Source organism: Heterodontus francisci, chromosome 30 (assembly GCF_036365525.1).
Source record: "Heterodontus francisci isolate sHetFra1 chromosome 30, sHetFra1.hap1, whole genome shotgun sequence".
Classification (NCBI taxonomy): Eukaryota; Metazoa; Chordata; class Chondrichthyes; order Heterodontiformes; family Heterodontidae; genus Heterodontus; species Heterodontus francisci.
The window spans coordinates 58339837-58357056 of NC_090400.1; the positions used below are offsets into that span (position 1 = coordinate 58339837).

Here is a 17220-nt window from a genome sequence, read left to right on the forward strand (position 1 = left end):
TTCACATGAATATCACAAACAGTAATTTCAGGTATGTTTTATAAAATACCAAAATTAAAGATTGGAAATGCAGTAAAGTTCTTTTATTAGGAAGTACTTGTAAGAACAGGTGGTGCTCTTGGAAATTTAGAAAGGAGATGTTAAGATTACAGGCTGTTAGGATAATAAAAACAATGAAAGACTTGCATTTCTCTGGCACATTTCATGACTTCAATATGCTTAACAGCCAATTCAGTACTTTTGAAGTGTAGTCATTATTACAATGTAGGAAACAGAGAACACAGAAAGGCAAGAAAAGAAACAAATACTGAATTTAAACAAATGGATGGAAGAAAGAACAGACAATAAATGAAAACTAAATAAATGAGACAGATCAGATGATTCAATGAGTTAGATGAGTGTGTAGCACAATTTGTACCTGGCTCACTGGGTGGATGAGCTCAATGTGCCCATGTGCTTCCTCCTTGTTCTGCATTTTTTCATGCTCACATCAAATATCATCACCCAAGAACTTTTAAAATGGCAGATTGGAGAGAAACAAGAAGTATCGCCCGGTAGCTCAGAATGGTAGAATGTCAAAGTTGTCTGTTCAATGACCAGTGTAGCTATCCAGCATGGACTCGATGAGCTGAATGGTCTCCTTCTGTGCTGTAAATACTCTATAAGAGGATGATTAGAGTTCATCTATGGGGTAATAAGATAAGAGAAAAGGAGAATGATTTAAGACAGTTGTGCAGAGAGACTGCAAAGCAGTGCAGCATACTGGAGCATCCTTTATTGAGAAGGGGTTGTGAGTCCAGTGGGACCCACTACTTTGAGTTATGCAGCCCTTGGCTAATTGCTGCAGCTGCCTCATGACTTGTTTTTGGATTGCTGGCTAAAACTGAGTTTGGACCCAGACCAATTTCCACATCTGTGGAAAAACGTATAGTACACTTCATCACTCTTCTAACGGAGATGTATTAGAACAGCTGAAGACCTTGCCTTTGGAACCATCGAGGAGCTTCTCATCTGTGATAATATTCTAGGTTTTCCCTGATGTTTTAATTCAGGGCAAGCTCTATGAAAGAAGAAAACAAAACTTGCCTTTTTATAGCAGCTTTCACGACCTCAAGATGTCCCAAGAAGAATTTTTTGCATTGAAATGTAATGTAGGCAAGGCACAGCCAATTTATGCACAGCAAGCTTCCACAAACAGCAATGTGGTAACTGACGAAATCATCTGTTTTAGGTGGTTTATCATAAGATCATAAGAACTAGGAGCAGGAGTAGGCCGTCCGGCCCCTCGCGCCTGCTCCGCCATTCAATAAGATCATGGCTGATCTTTTCGTGGACTCAGATCCACTTACCCGCGCTCTCACCGTATCCCTTAATTCCTTTATTGTTCAAAAAGATATCTACCTTAGCTTTAAAAACGTTTACTGAAGAAGCGTCAACTACTTCACTGGGCAAGGAATTCCATAGATTAACAACGCTCTGGGTGAAGAAGTTCCTTCTTAATTCAGTCCTAAATCTGCTCCCTCTAATCTTGAGGCTATGCCCTCTTGTCCTAGCTTCACCTGCCAGTGGAAACATCCTCTCTACTTGTATCTTATCTATTCCCTCCATAATTTTATATGTTTCTATAAGATCCCCCCTCATTCTTCTGAATTCCAATGAATATAATCCCAATCTACTCAGTCTCTCCTCATAAGCCAACCCCCTCAACTCCGGAATCAACCTAGTGAACCTCCTCTGCACCCTCTCCAGTGCCAGTACATCCTTTCTCAAGTAAGGAGACCAAAACTGCACACAGTACTCCAGGTGCGGCCTCACCAGTACCTTATAAAGCTGCAACATAACCTCTCTGCTTTTAAACCCAATCCCTTTAGCAATGAAGGACAAAATTCCATTTGCCTTCCTAATTACTTGCTGTACCTGCAGACCAACCTTCTGCGATTCATGCACAAGGATACCCAGGTCCCTCTGCATAGCAGCATGCTGCAACTTTTTACCATTCAAGTAATAATCCTTTTTACTGTTCTTCTTCTTCTTTCTTCTTTTGGGCCTCCTTATCTCGAGAGACAATGGATACAGTGGTTTGTATGGAGTGACCTCTTCACATTTATTAACATTGTATTCCATCTGCCAGACCTTTGCCCACTCACTCAATGTATCTATGTTCCTCTGCAAAGTTTCACAGTCATCTGCACACTTTGCTCTGCCACTCATCTTAGTGTCATCTGCAAACTTTGACACCCTACACGTGGTCCCCAACTCCAAATCATCTATATAAATTGTAAATAATTGCGGTCCCAACACCGATCCCTGAGGCACACCACTAGTGACTGATTGCCAACCAGAATAGCACTCATTTATCCCCACTCTCTGCTTCCTGTTAGTCAACCAATCCTCTATCCATGCTAATACTTTACCCCTAACGCCATGCATCCTTATCTTATGCAGCAGCCTCTTGTGCGGCACCTTGTCGAAGGCCTTTTGGAAATCTAGGTACACCACATCCACTGGGTCCCCATTGTCCACCTTGCTCGTAATGTCATCATAGAATTCCAAAAGATTTGTCAGGCATGACCTGCCCTTCATGAACCCATGCTGCGTCTGCCCAACGGGACAATTTCTATCGAGATGCCCACTTCCTCAACCCCAACTCTCTATGGACTAAGCTCATTTGGGAAATCATGTGAGGCATGTGATCCCCATGGATCTCGCTATCCAGAGATTGTGGGATCCTATTGTTTAGAGGTGGGGACAGTCATTGCATCATTCTAAGTCAAGCATTTTAGTTGGTGCCAGTCAGTGCAGAGTTTCCATTTTCCAGTGGGATTTCACTGCTTGGACTGGGAGCCCAGTGACCGAGATTCGGTTGCCTTCTTGACAGCATTAGTTAACAGGTTTTCAAGTTGGAAAACTTATTTTGACAGAAGATTGCTGTCTCCCCCTACCCAACAGCAGAGTTCCGTTGCTCAACCTGGCTCAGGAGCCGCTGCACAAACGTGGTAGATATCCACCTCTGGGAAATCATCGAGCACACATTGAAAACATTCTCCTCAGAGAACACCACCGACTGACAGCTAACAAAGCACTCGCACTGATTCAGGACCTCAAAAATAAAATCCACACACTTGCCTGAAATATCGTAGCCCCTACTGGAACACATTTCACAGCCTACAAACCTATGACAGTCCCACTTCTCGAAGGCACATCTCCTGGTTGACTGCTAACATCACCAACGCAACCAGGTAACTGACTCGATTGGTGAAGTCCCAGGTTTCAACCTCCCACAGAAAAGCTGGACAATCCTCAACCACTTGAGGATGGGCCAGGGAAGATGTGGCCTCTTGGTCCACAAGTAGAACATGAGGACCAGCTCAAGTTGTGACTGTGGCCATCTAAGTCAGACCATCACCAAATATTGAACTCTCACCCTGAGAGACCCATTCCTGGTGGCATCACAACCATTCACATTGCATCACCTGAAGTCATTGAATGGATTGTTAACCTTGACATCGAACTATGACTGCTTCCCCAGCCATAAGAATATATAGTGCAGAGAGAGTTCTAACTCCATCCTCTCAAGTAGGCAAAACCTGCTTCAGTTCTGGCAGCAACTGTGGACAGAGGAACAGTGTTCATAGAAAGTTTAAGGCACAGAAAAAGGCCACTTGGCCCATTGTGTCCAAGCCGGCCGCAAAATGATCCACCTATTCTAATCCCACCTTCCAGTATTTGGTCCGTAGCCCTGCAGACTACGGCACTTGAGGTGCATATCCAGACTTCTTTTGAATGAGTTGAGGGTTTCTGCCTGCACTACCCTTTCAGGCAGTGAATTCCAGACCCCCACCACCCTCTGGGTGAAAAAGCTTTTCGTCATCTCCCCTCTAATTTTTATCCCAATCACTTTAAATCTTAGCCCCCTCGTCACTGACCTCTCTGCTAAGGTGAATAGCCCTTCACTTCCACTCTATCCAGGCCCCTCAAAATGTTGTACATTTTAATCATATCCTTTCAGCCTTCTCTGTTCCAAGGAGAACAACCCCAGCCTATCCAATCTTTCCTCAAAGCTGCATTTTTCCAGTCCTGGCAACATCCTTGTAAATCTCCTCTGTACCCTCTCTAGTGCAATTACATCCTTTCTGTAATGAGGTGACTAGAACTGCACACAGTACTCAAGTTGTGGCCTAACCAATGAGTTATACAGTTCCAGCATAACCTCCCTGCTCTTATATTCTGTACCGCGGCGAATATAGGAAAGGATTCCACATGCCTTCTTAATAACCACCTTATCGACTTGTCCTGCTACCTTCAGGGATCTGTGGACATTCATGCCAAGGTCCCTCACTTCCTCTACACATCTCAGTATTTTCCCATTAATCGTGTATTCCTTTGCCTTTTTTTTTAGAGATACAGCACTGAAACAGGCCCTTCGGCCCACCGAGTCTGTGCCGACCATCAACCACCCATTTATACTAATCCTACACTAATTCCATATTTTTACCACATCCCCACCTGTCCCTATATTTCCCTACCTATACTAGGGGCAATTTATAATGGCCAATTTACCTATCAACCTGCAAGTCTTTGGCATGTGGGAGGAAACCAGAGCACCCAGAGGAAACCCACGCAGACACAGGGAGAACTTGCAAACTCCACACAGGCAGTACCCAGAATTGAACCCGGGTCGCTGGAGCTGTGAGACTGCGGTGCTAACCACTGCACCTTGTTTGACCTCTCCAAATGCATCACCTCACACTTCCATTCTCCACTTTTCTGCCCATCTGACCAGACCATCAGTATCTTCCTGCAGCCGACAGCTATTCACCACAAGGCCAATCTTTGTGTTATCTGCAATTTTCTTGATCATGCCCCATACATTTATGTCCAAATTGTTAATATATACCACAAAAAGCAGGGGACCCAATACTGAGCCCCAAGCAGCACCACTGGAAACAGCCCTCTAGTCGCAAAAACACCTGTCAACAATTACCCTTTGTTCCTGCCACTGAGCCAATTTTGTATCCACCTTGCTGCATTTCCCTGGATCCCATGGCATTTTATTTTTTTAACCAGTCTGCCATGTGGGACCTTGTCAAAAGCCTTGCTAAAATCTTCAGTTTTTCTTTGAAGTAGGCATTTGATTCCCTCCTCCATTTTTTTTATTCTTTCAAGTGGGTGTCACTGTCAAGGCCAGCATTTCTTGCCCTTGACAACTGAATGGATTGCTTGGCCATTTCAGAGGGCAGTTAAGAGTCAACCACACAGGCAAGGCCAACAGATTTCCTTCCCTAAAGGACATTAGTGAACCAGTTGGGTTTTTACGACAATCAATGATAGCTTCATGGCACCATTACAGAGACCAGCTTTCAATTCCAGATTTTGCCAGATTTAAATTCCACCAGCTGCCATTGCATTAGCCTTGGCCTCTGGATTATTAGTTCAGGGACATTACCACTAGGCCTGTCCTGATGAAAGGTCACAGACCTGAAACGTTAACTCTGCTTCTCTCCACAGATGCTGCCTGACCTGCTGAGTATTTCCAGCACTTAGTTTTTATTACCATTAGGCCACCGTCTCAGTCGATTTATCTATTTCTATTTAATGTGGCGTTTGATGTGCGGAACATCATTGCCCCAAATCTTTTGGTCCTCCAGCCGTGGGTCGCCACACTCCACTTCCACGGATCCTCAAATAGGATATAATTGGCAATACAATGTGAAGGCCATGAAGTTAATTCAGAACGACCTGAAATATATTGTGAAATTCGCCTGTGAACATTTTAAGGTGAGCTGCAGTTTGCGGCAAAGCCAGACGCCGGCGTGAGGCAGGTGCGTGAGGCCTGTCGCTACGAGAGCGCATGCGTACACGGCGCATGTGACGGCTAGTACGCACGCGTATCTGCCGCTGCTAGGTTAGAGCGCATGTGTACTCGCCGCCAATCGATGCGTCTGGCGTTTTTTGCCGCAGAAGCAGCGCACCGGTTGCGAGCGAGCGGCACGGGCCGAGAAGCGAACGAATTCATGACCTTACCAACAGTTTAACTATGCAGTCCTGTCAGCTCCACAGAAAGTAAGTGTTCACCTGGCGACCGATTTCCCCCCTGCCGAGGTGGTTAGATCGTAGTTTAACTCTTGAGGTGGCGTCGGACAGTTAACAAAAGAGGGGCGGGCGCTGGGCAACCGAACCTGCCAGCGGATGACCCGCCCTCTACCTCCATACGTATTGGTCCGTTGTGCCCTCAATGGGCGGGGCGCCGCTGCAGGGCCTGGCTCCCCATTGGTCGGGCGGCGGTGTCGATCACGCCAGCTGCTGCCTGACTTCCGGCAGGGAGTTGGGCTCGGGAGCCTCAGTGGGTTTTTTTTGCTTTCTCTCTGAAAAGTGTTTCTAAATTAAATTACATTATCCTGGTATTTTATGTTTTAAAATAATGCCTTAAACGATGCAAAGTAAACGCCGCCGGCCTTGTCGTGTGGAGGTTGTAGCCTTTGCAGAGAATATTTAAAAGTAAGAATCCACCGGTTGTGTCTATTTAACTTTTTAAATGTCTGAAATTTTCTCTGGCATTCATACCTGAACGATTAATTTTTGTTTGTTTGTAACTCAATAAGGGTGAGATGCCTGCAAATAGTAAACTCGTTGCTGTGGCTACTGTTTTTTATTGTATCGAAATTGCCAAGAAGTACTAAAGTTAACTTTAAAAAAAATTAAAGTTTTTGAGGTGATTTCTCAAAAAATGTAGAAAATGGGAGCCTAAATTCATCTTAAAAATCCAGTCTCCGAGACGTCAGACTGGCTTTGTGTGTCTGTGTGTGAAATTTCTCTCTGATGTCAAGGCTTTTCTTTAATATATTCATATAAAAGGGCAGCTTCAAAGAATGCTATTTAAAATGCAGTACTTCAAGGGGAGGGTTGTTGTGCGCTCTGCAAATCTTTATTAAACCAGAGCCGTCTGTCCGTGTCACATGAAGATTAATGTGGGGAGAGGGAGGACAGAGAGAGAGAAAATCGCTGCTTGATTTGAATTGCCAGCCCCTTTTCATCTCAGATCTTGAGGAATTGTGGTGTTAGGTGGTGGCATAACCTTGTGGCTGATGCACGGTTTAATCAGTTTAGGCAATCTGCAATCTTTACAGTACGCCATTGTTACAAAGGCATTTCCCCTTCTCGAACTGTTTTTAAAACCAGTTTATCTTGAATTGATTAGCAGGGAATCCAGCGTGACTAATCATTTGCGCAGAACGGCAGCAGTTGTCATTAGATATCCCCCCCCCCCCCCACCCATTGCATCCCCAGATAATAACAATTGATTTTGGTCGTGCGACGTTTTTGTACTTCGAAAAAAGGTCGTCCTTTTTTTCCTAGTTGTGCATTTTAAAGAACAAAACACATGGCAACGAGGTAATGTGGGTAATTCAGGAGCTGATATTATTTTGTTTTTTTAATGAGGGGAAAAAATCGTGAATATGAAGTTCCCGAAGAAGCTGTTCATTGTGAATAGATGCAGACTGTGTTATCTGTTGCAGGAGAGATAAGAGAATAGATTGCTGGCCTGTTTCTGAACCCTGCTTTTAATGAGTTGGTTGCTAGGCAAATTTCATCTCGATCAGTTTAATCCTCAAGATGTCGTTTACACTTTGAGATGCCGGGTGATGCAGTCAACTTGCTCGCATTTAAGACTTTCGAGACAGCAATTGCGAGGCCTTCAGATGTCCAAACCATGTACTTAAAACTTGAGCTGTAATATGATTTTCAGTGGACTTTAAGTGTTGTGGTTGACTTGTCTTGTAATTAGCTTGACGTTTTAAAAAAAATTCTTGCAGTAGAAGTACTTTTTCTAACTGCTTGCGTATTTAACAAATTGGGCTAATTAAAGCGAGAGGACAGTAATTTTCTAGGGAGTCAGATTTTATATAAATGTTTTTTGATTGTTCCCATGTGGCTGTTTTTTAAAAAAAAATCGTTTTCCGGTTTTGAAACCCATTTAATGTTCATCTATATTTTCTCCTTTGTGTTGGGATATAATTTATTCCCAACACACCTGTTTAGCTTCAAGCTTTCATTAAATCACGAAGGGGTGTTTATTTGGGGTCTAGTTTTTAAAGTAAGCTGAACAAACAGAAGTGCCTAAAAAAATTGTTCTATGCTGGAGGCTGATCCTTTTCCAGGCATGCTAGCTATGTTGTATAGTTTACCTAGTTAAAGTCTAATAGCATTGCAACAGCATTTCCAGTTCCTAGCGAGGTAATGGAGCAAAGTGTACTGTAAACTTTGAACACATAAATGAGTACCAGCATCTCCCAGAATTTCACTGCAAAAAGATAATGGCTGTTGAGAATTTCCTAATTCCCAGCAGCTATTCTCAGTGGTGCTGCAAGGAAGAGGATGATGTGACTGTTGGTAAGATGCACTTAGTTTGCCAATGCATCATTATATCAAGATTTGATTATACTGCAATCACATCTTGCTGCCTCTTGTGAGTTAAAACTGCTACTAATAGGATGTTGGAATTTTGTGATTCCACCCTAGAGTTGGAAGGCAGCTTGAGTTTTAAGTACATGCTTTGAATATAACCAGTTTTACAGTATTAATAATTTGGACCCTTATGCAGTGAATTGTTATGACTTGGAATGCATTGTCTGAAAGGATGGTGGAAGAAGATTCTGTAGTAACGTTCAAAAGGTGACTTGAAGTAGTAAAATAGGACTTTGGGGAAAGAGCAGGAGAGTGGAGATTAATTGAATAGCTCTTTCAAACTACTGGGACAGACATGATGGGCTGAATGATCTCTTTCTGTGCTACTTCATTCTGTGCCCCGAAGCTGGGAATTCCTGGGCAGCAAACCATTCTGAGCCTACTGTTCATGTGATCCTATCAAAAACTAACTCCATCTTCTCTCGAGAGGACTGGTATTGCTGGTTTGACTTGCTTCTAGTTTGCAGGTACAGCAGGTGATGAGGAGGGCAAATGGAATTTTGGCATTTATTGCTAAAGGAATAGAGTATAAAAGTAGGGAAGTGTTGCTGAAAATGTACAAGGCATTGGTGAGACCGCACCTGGAGTATTGTGTACAGTTTTGGTCCCCTTACTTGAGAAAGGATGTAGTTGCATTGGAGGCAGTTCAGAGGAGGTTCACTAGATTGATTCCAGAGATGGGGGGGGGGGGGGGGGTTTGTCTTATGAAGAGAAATTGAGCAGTTTAGGCCTTTACTCTCCTGGAGTTTAGAAGAATGAGAGGAGATCTAATTGAGGTATATAAGATGATTAAGGGGATTGACAAAGTAGACATGGAGATGATGTTTCCTCTTGTGGGGCAATCTAGAACGAGAGGTCATAGTTTTAGGATAAGGGGTAGCAGATTTAAAACAAATGAGAAATTACTTCTCTCAAAGGGTCGTGAATCTGTGGAATTCACTACTCCAGAGTGCGGTGGATGCGGGGACATCGGGTAAATTTAAGGAGGAGATAAACAGATTTTTAATTAGAAATGGGTTGAAGGGTTATGGAGAGCAGGCAGGAAAGTGGAGTTGAGGTGAAAATGAGGTGAGCCATGATCATATTGAGTGGTGGAGCAGGCTCGAGGGGCTGAATTGCCTACTACTGCTCCTAGTTCTTCTGTTCTCTCTTGTTTGCCTTGCCCCTGGGATGGTGGGGAAGGGGAATGCTGAATTTAGAATATTGTGCCATAATATCTCCATAGACAGGCACTGAACCAATTTTTATTTTCGTACACAGTCTATACAAATTATAATGCACATCCTAACCCATCCCTTGGGAAAATTGGCATTTAAGATTCAGTTTGATAGAAGTGTTCTTGTCCTAGTCAGGCGGTCAATCTATCCAATTGTAAGTGGGTGGGTTTGAGTTTTAAGGCTGGAATTTGATTTGAGTCATGTTACTAAATGTGCCCTGGGCCCTTTGCTATTGAGTTGAATCTTGATAAATGCCACATTTCTGAGCTGTTGGATCAGGATATGAATTTCGTTGATTTAGAATTTCAGAAGATAGCAATTGCAATTTAAACCCTAGCGCAGGTCCTGTTTACTCATTACTAATTGAAAATATTCTCCTCTTTCCATTTTTCCCCCATATATCTTATTTTGAAGGTGCTTGGCTACTGGCTACTCATTAGTGCCAAGTCCCAAGACTATTTGACCTCATCCTTCCAGGATACCCACTAGCTGTCTTCCCATCATAGCATTCAGCTATTGCCAATTTGAGTTTAGTGTCCAGCCCTCAACTATCCATATGCTGGCCTCTGATTTGTCCAAATTGTTGTCTAGTCTTTGTGCCAATCCTAGTATTGCCAGGCTGTTTGGTGGGAAACAAAATCAAACATGAGCCTGTCCACTCAACACATGGTCTAGTGGGGGTAACTGGATTGCAATCAGGAGCTGCAACACTGTCCTTCCCTGTCCTACTTCCCTAGCTCAAAGGCATTGAAACTACCACCCTGCTAAATGGTATAGATTTCGAACAGATCTCGCAACTCAAAACTGGGCATCCATGAGGCACTGTGGACCAGCAGCAGTAGAATTGTATTCAACCACAATCTGTAACTTCATGGCCCGGCATTTCCTGCACTCTGCCATTACCATCAAGCCGGGGGACCAACCTTGGTTCGATGAAGAGTACAGGAGGGCATTTCAGGAACAGCACCAGGCATACTTAAAAATGAGGTCAGCCTGGTGAAGCTACAACATGGGATTACTTGCATACCAAACAGTGGAAGCAGCATGCAATAGACAAGACTGTCATCCCACAACCAACAGATCAGATCAAAGCTCTGCAGTCCTGCCACATCCAATCGTGACTGGTGGACAATGAAACAACTGAGGAGGAGGTGGCTCCACAAACATCCTCATCCTCAACGATGGGGGAGCCCAGCACATCAGTGCAAAAGATAAGGCTGAAGCATTTGTATCCATCTTCAGCCAGAGGTGCTGAGTGGATGATCCATCTCAGCCTCCTCCTAAGGTCCCCAGCATCACAGATGTCCGTCTTCAGCCAATCCAATTCACTCCATGTGATATGAAGAAACAGCTGAAGACACTGGATAGTGCAAAGGCTTTGGGCCCTGATAACAATCCAGCAATGGTGTTACAACCGACGCAGGAAGAGTGCACTGCCTTTAGTTTCACTTCTCCACAGGTCACAACACCTATTTAAATGTTTATCCAGTTACCAATACAGCCAATCAGATACTCTATTTTTTTTATCCCAGAATAAAGTACACCAATCAGGTTTCTTTAATAAACAACAAAATTATCAGTTTATTATAAAATAAGATTTAACCAGTCATGAAGCAAAGCATTAACACACTGATTACAATATGAAAGTTCCCTGTTAAAATTCCCCAGTTACACTCTCACTGGGAAAAATACAGGAATTCACTCTGCAGAGATCTGATACCAAAAAAAAACGTCTTTGTCCAAATACTTACCAATTCTTGAAAAAAGAAAGATTTGGAAGGAAGTCAGTTGTCCTTTTTTTGGTCTGGCATCTGGTTATCCTGAGACAGATCACTGGATTCATTTCAGAAGCAGTCAGTTCTGGAGATGTCAAATTATTCTAATAGACTTTCTAGGAGAAATATGGCATTGAGGTTTTTCTGCCAGCACACAATTGAATTGCAGGATTTTTTTCAGTTCCTCAGGAGCTATGTGGCACCAGGGATTTTCTTTTTGCTCTTGCACACTGAATCTTGGCAGGATTTCTTCAAAAAGGTTGAGAAGGAGATGATCTGAGTGGTTTCTTTTCTCCTTGGCATGAAAACACCACCAACTATCTTCAGGCAGTTCACAGCACAACTGAAAATGTCCAAACCCCAAACAGTGAGTCGACCTACTGACTAACATAAACCTTGACATGTGGCTATTCTGTAACCATTTTTCCCCCAAGTCACCAAGGGTTCTGAGCCCAAATCACAAGTGGCCTCCAGCACAGGTAGCTTTCAAACAACATCTTGTACTGTCTGTGAACATGGTTTGAAAAAAAATCCCTGGAATCTTTTCAGTTTTAACTTTCTCAAAATAAAAATATAAAAAGTAATGGAAGTACTTTCGAAACAATAGCACTGAAGACTTGTGCTCCACAATTAACTGCACCCCTAACCAAGCTGTTCCAGTGCAGCTACAACACGGGCATATACCTGACAATGTGTAAAATTGCCCAGGTTTGTCCTGTGCACAAAAAACAGGACAAATCCAACCCAGTCAATTACTGTCCTATCAGTCTACTCCTGATCATCAGCAAAGTGATGGATGATGTCATCGACAGTGTTATCAAGTGCCACTTGCTCAGAAATAAACTGCTCAGTGCTGCTCAGTTTGGGTTCCGCCAGGGCCACTCAGCTCCTGACCTCATTACAGCCTTAGTCCAAACATGGATAAAAGAGCTGAACTCCAGAGGTGAGGTGAGAGTGACTGCCTTTGATATCAAGGCTGCATTTGACCAAGTATGGCATCAAGGAGCCCTAGCAAAACTGAAGTCAATGGGAATCAGGGGTAACTCTCCGCTGGTTGGAGTCATACCTAGCACAAAGGAAAATGATTGTGGTTGTTGGAGGTCAATCATCTCAGTCCTCTGACATCGCTGCTGGAGTTCTTGGGTAGTGTCCTTGGCCCAACCATCTTCAGTTGCTTCATTAATGACCTTCCCTGCATCATCAGATCAGAAGTTGGGATGTTCACTGTGCAATGTTCAGCACCATTCGTGACTCCTCAGATACTGAAGCAGCCCATGTCCCTATGCAGCAAGACCTGGACAACATCCAGGCTTGGACTGATAATTGGCAAGTAACATTCGCGCCACACAAGTGTCAGTAAATGACCATTTCAAGTAAGAGAATTTTGCCATCTCCCCTTGACATTCACTAGCATTACCGTCGCTGAATCCCCCACTATCAACATCCTGGGGGTCACCTTTGACCAGAAACTGAACTGGACCAGCCACACACATGCTGTGGCTACAAGAGCAGGTCAGATGGTTGGAATTCTGCAGCAAGTAACTCACCTCCTAACTCCCCAAAGCCTGTCCACCATCTACAAGGCACAAGTCACGAGTGTGATAGAATGCTCTCCACTTGCCTGAATGGGTGCAGCTTCAACACCATCCATGACAAAGTAGCCTGCTTGATTGGTACCGCATTCACCAGCTTCAACATTCACTCCCTCCACCTCCGGCACACAGTGGCAGCAGTGTGTACCATCTACAAGACTCATTGCAGCAACTCATCAATGCTCCTTCGATAGCACCTTCCAAACCCATGCCTTCTACCCCCAAAAGGACAAGAGCAGCAGATGCATGGGAATGCGACCACCTGCAAATTCCCCCTCCAAGCTACACGCCATCCTGACTTGGAACTATGTCGCTGTTCCTTCACTGTTGCTGGGTCAAAGTCCTGGAACTCGCTTCCTGACAGCACTGTTGGTGTACCTACACCCTAAGGAGTGCAGCGATTCAAGAAGGCAGCTCACACAACCTTGTCAAGGGCAATTAGGGATGGGTGATAAATGCCAGCCTAGCCAGTGATGCCCACATTCCCCCAGCGAATTAAAAAAAAATGTATTAGTGCCTATATCTTATGTTAATGGCCCCTAGTTTTGGATTACCCCACAAATGGGAATATCTTCTCTGCATCTGCTCTGTCAAATACCTCCATAATTTTAAAGACCTCTACCAGGTCTACACTCGTTTTTTTTTGGAGAAAAGAGCCCCAAGCTGTTCAGTCTTTCCTGCTAGTTAGAATCTCTCTCGTTTTGATTTCATCCACATGAATCTTTTTCGAATGTTATTGAGTCATTGGAGAAGCCTTTATTTCTTTCACTTTAAAATTTGTCGCTTTCCATATTGCCTGACACGAGGTTGGTCGTGAATATGGATATGCTTCTGTTACTGTAATATCAGAACATCTGCAGAAGCTTCCTGCTCAAATACAAACTGATATTCTAAAACAAACTTGATTTTATCCAATGTACGAGGATTGACAGTGGTCCTAATTGATTTCTATTGCCTGTATAGAAGTCAGTTTTCAAGTTATTTGAAACTTCCACCTAAGCAGCAATGGGAATAAAAATGATAAATTTGAACTCCTCCTTTTAGCCTGTTTAATTCTCCTAAAAACTCATTAAAACACTTGAAATATTGAAATAAATCTCTCGGTGGAATTTTTGCTGCTTGGATCATGAGTTTTGTATCCTGAGTGCACAAAAAGTGATTTAGGAGAGCAGACATTCTGTACTTGGATTATGTGGTTAATAATTAACCAATGTTTCAGATTGAAATGCAGAAGTCATAACTGGGTTTCCAAACCTTTTCAAATATTCTGTGACTTGGAGCAGGAGCACTGGGCTTAATTTGTTGTTGTTCAAAATGTGGGGCGCTAGCCGAGGGTGTCCGGGGAGAGGTCAGGCATTAAGACAAAAAAAACCTGAATTGCTTGAAGTGAAAGGAAGGGGAAAGGATGAAGGAGCTTATCCTCGTATCAACTTCCTGGTGGTAGAATGGGGGAGGGGTTGGGCTGCACATTTGGGTAAATAAGTGTCTTCAGTCTTCCGACTTATCCCCATGCAGGATCTCTCGCAAAACTGTTAAATGCATGGATTGTTCCTTGGAATAGGAAATGGCTAAGAAATAAAGCGTGGCTGCCCGATCCAAACCTGACCAGACCCGATGACGTGTCTGGATCGGGTCGGGTTTCTCTTCCGGGTCCAGCATTCAGGCTCGGGCTGGGTCTGGCTGGACGTGAACAGTGCTGCTTTGCTCTAGGAAGTAATCTTCGAATGAACATTCAGGACGTCATGGTGGGAAACATGCAGTCCGCACTCCGCAGTAAAGACTGGCTAGCCGACCAAACCCGACTACATGGGTCGGGGGCGGGCATTTAAAAAAAATTCAAGGACTCTGGGTTGGGTTTTAATTTTATACCGGAACCAGGCTTTACTAAGAAACTTATTTGCCAGCACTGTAGACTTCTGAGAACGCTACTGGATTTACAGAGTAAGAGAAAGTGATGTATTACTAACAGCAGCTTGCATTTATATAGTGCCTTTAATATAAACGTCCCAAGGTGCTTCACAGGAGTGTTATTGAACAAAATTTGACTCAACTATATCAGGAGGTATTAGGACAGGTGACCAAAAGCTTAAGCAAAAAGGTAGATTTTTTTTTAAGGAGTGTCTTGGAGAGAGAAGTAGAGGGGTTTAGGGAGTAAATTCCAGAGCTTAATCAAAAATTGTACTTCAACTGCAGTTGGGCCATACAAGTTGCAGTATTTGGGCAGCAAAATGCTGCTGCATGCGGAGTGTAGTAATTGGCATGATTTATTGCAGCATGCCAAATCACTTGCCCTACCCAAACTGCACTAGGGTTAAGCAGAGTACAGGCTTATAAGGAAAGGCCTCAAATATCTATCGAACCATGCAGCTGCTGTTAATAGCACAGGAAAATGGATGGAGACCTGGTATTAGCACAGCTTGCCTTTGTTAGATGTACTGCATTATTAAGAATTTCTGTTGCATTTTACAAGCAAGGGCAGGTTGGTTGCCACTGACAACTTGGTGCAAATCCAGGCTAATGTTTAATTACGTATAATTAACTGCAAGCACAAACTGTAGTTGTAATTATGCAAAACAAATGGCAAACTAAGAATAAATACATTGCACTTCATGGAGTAAAGTCCCCAGGGCCTGGCTTGATCTCATTCCGTAAACAGCTATTCAAGTTTTTTTGAAGAAATTAATGTAAAACCATTATAGGGTGCCATAATTCCTGACTGCGTAATGGCAATTACTGAAACCCAATTGCTGACTGAACAGATATATTGGGGCTTGGGGGTTAAAAAGAAAGCTGTAAACCTGAAGTAAGATCCATTTTGATGGACTCTTGTGAGAAACCATCATATTTTCCCTTTTCTGATTCTGTTGAATATCTTGTGTTTTCAGCATTAAAAGAAATTGTGGGATTGTTCTGTGAACATTCTGATCAGTACCTTCCCTCTGCAAAACAAAGGATCTTGCAAAGATTGAGTTTAATGGTAGTTGTGGTAATTGCAAATATCTCTTCAATAAGCATCTGCCCATCGGCATTTTGGTCTTGAAAGATAAAGGCAGCGGGTATCTAAAAAGACATGATTGACCATCAGATGTGACTCCTTTTACAGAGGAATTTGCTTTAAAACCAATTTCTTTTTATGCAGCAAGTTACAATCTGGAATGCACCACCTGACAGGATAGTGGAAGCAGATTCAATAGTAACTTTCAAAAGGAAATTGGATAAATACTTCAAGGAAAAAATTGCAGGGCTGTGGGGAAAGAGCAAGGGAGTGGAACTAATTGGATAGCTTTTTCAAGAGCTGGCAGAGGCATGTTGGGCTGGATGGCCTCCGATTCTGTATGATTCTGATTTGCTAGTAAGTTGGTGTTAAACTTCAGGTTTCTACATCTTTGAAAAAAAGTAGTCATTGGTTTCCCATTGCCTGTTGAAAATTTGAAATTGACTGAGGATGGGCATTATCCTGAAGCTGATTTTAAACATTCACCCTCCAAAACTTGTGTTGAGTAACAATTTGCTGTTACCACCAAACTGAATCTTAAGATTTTATCCTTGATTATTAGAAATCTGTAGCATTGCATGTTTTGTGCAGGTTGTCAGTTGTGTGCAGTTGATTTGGGAGCTCTCACCTCTAACTTCTCACTAATGCTTACAGAAAAAATAAAACCGCTTTTCCATAGCAACGTGGCTAAAGTAGTGATTTACAGTTTTAATTTCTCAGTCAAGGGAAATGATGCAGTTTTGTATTCAATCTGTCTACTGTTGCCCTGAAATTAGTTGAGTCAGTATTGGTTTTGTTCTGTGTGGATGAGTCTGCAGAGCAATTCCTTCAACACCTTTATAACAGCTACTGGAATTGAGCAGGGAAGTGGGACTGCTCCGTGGAGAGCTGGCATGGATTCGATGGGCCATATGGCCGCCTCCTATGCCGTATGACTCTGACTTTAAGTTGGCAAAATTGTTCTGTGATTTATGATGGCAGTCAGAAGTCCAAATCAACTTAAAATGTAATTTACCGACTCATTACTTGAAGTAGGTTACGCTGTTCTAAATTAGTCTCCAAGTACAACATACCTCAAATTAGGTCAAGTGCTGGTGCTGTTTCGAATGCATGGCTGTTTATTGCCTGTATAGACCTTGTGGTGAAATCACCCAGTGCTGGCTAATGCTCCTTTT

At 43.1% G+C, this 17220-nt stretch overlaps 1 protein-coding gene across 5 annotated transcripts in view; it reads left to right on the forward strand.

Annotated features, from left to right (window-relative positions):
* The first annotated feature begins 5934 nt into the window (after positions 1-5934).
* The window catches only part of fam222ba (family with sequence similarity 222 member Ba), a 55909-nt gene continuing 44623 nt past the window's right edge, over positions 5935-17220 (forward strand). For 4 of the 5 annotated variants that reach the window (XR_010968801.1, XR_010968802.1, XR_010968803.1 and 1 more), the window contains exon 1: positions 5935-6063. The gene's annotated coding sequence lies outside the window, so the exon portion shown is untranslated. Of the gene's footprint in view, positions 6064-6329; positions 6499-17220 lie in introns of those variants that run through there. The other variant, XM_068010776.1, reaches the window with a different exon arrangement.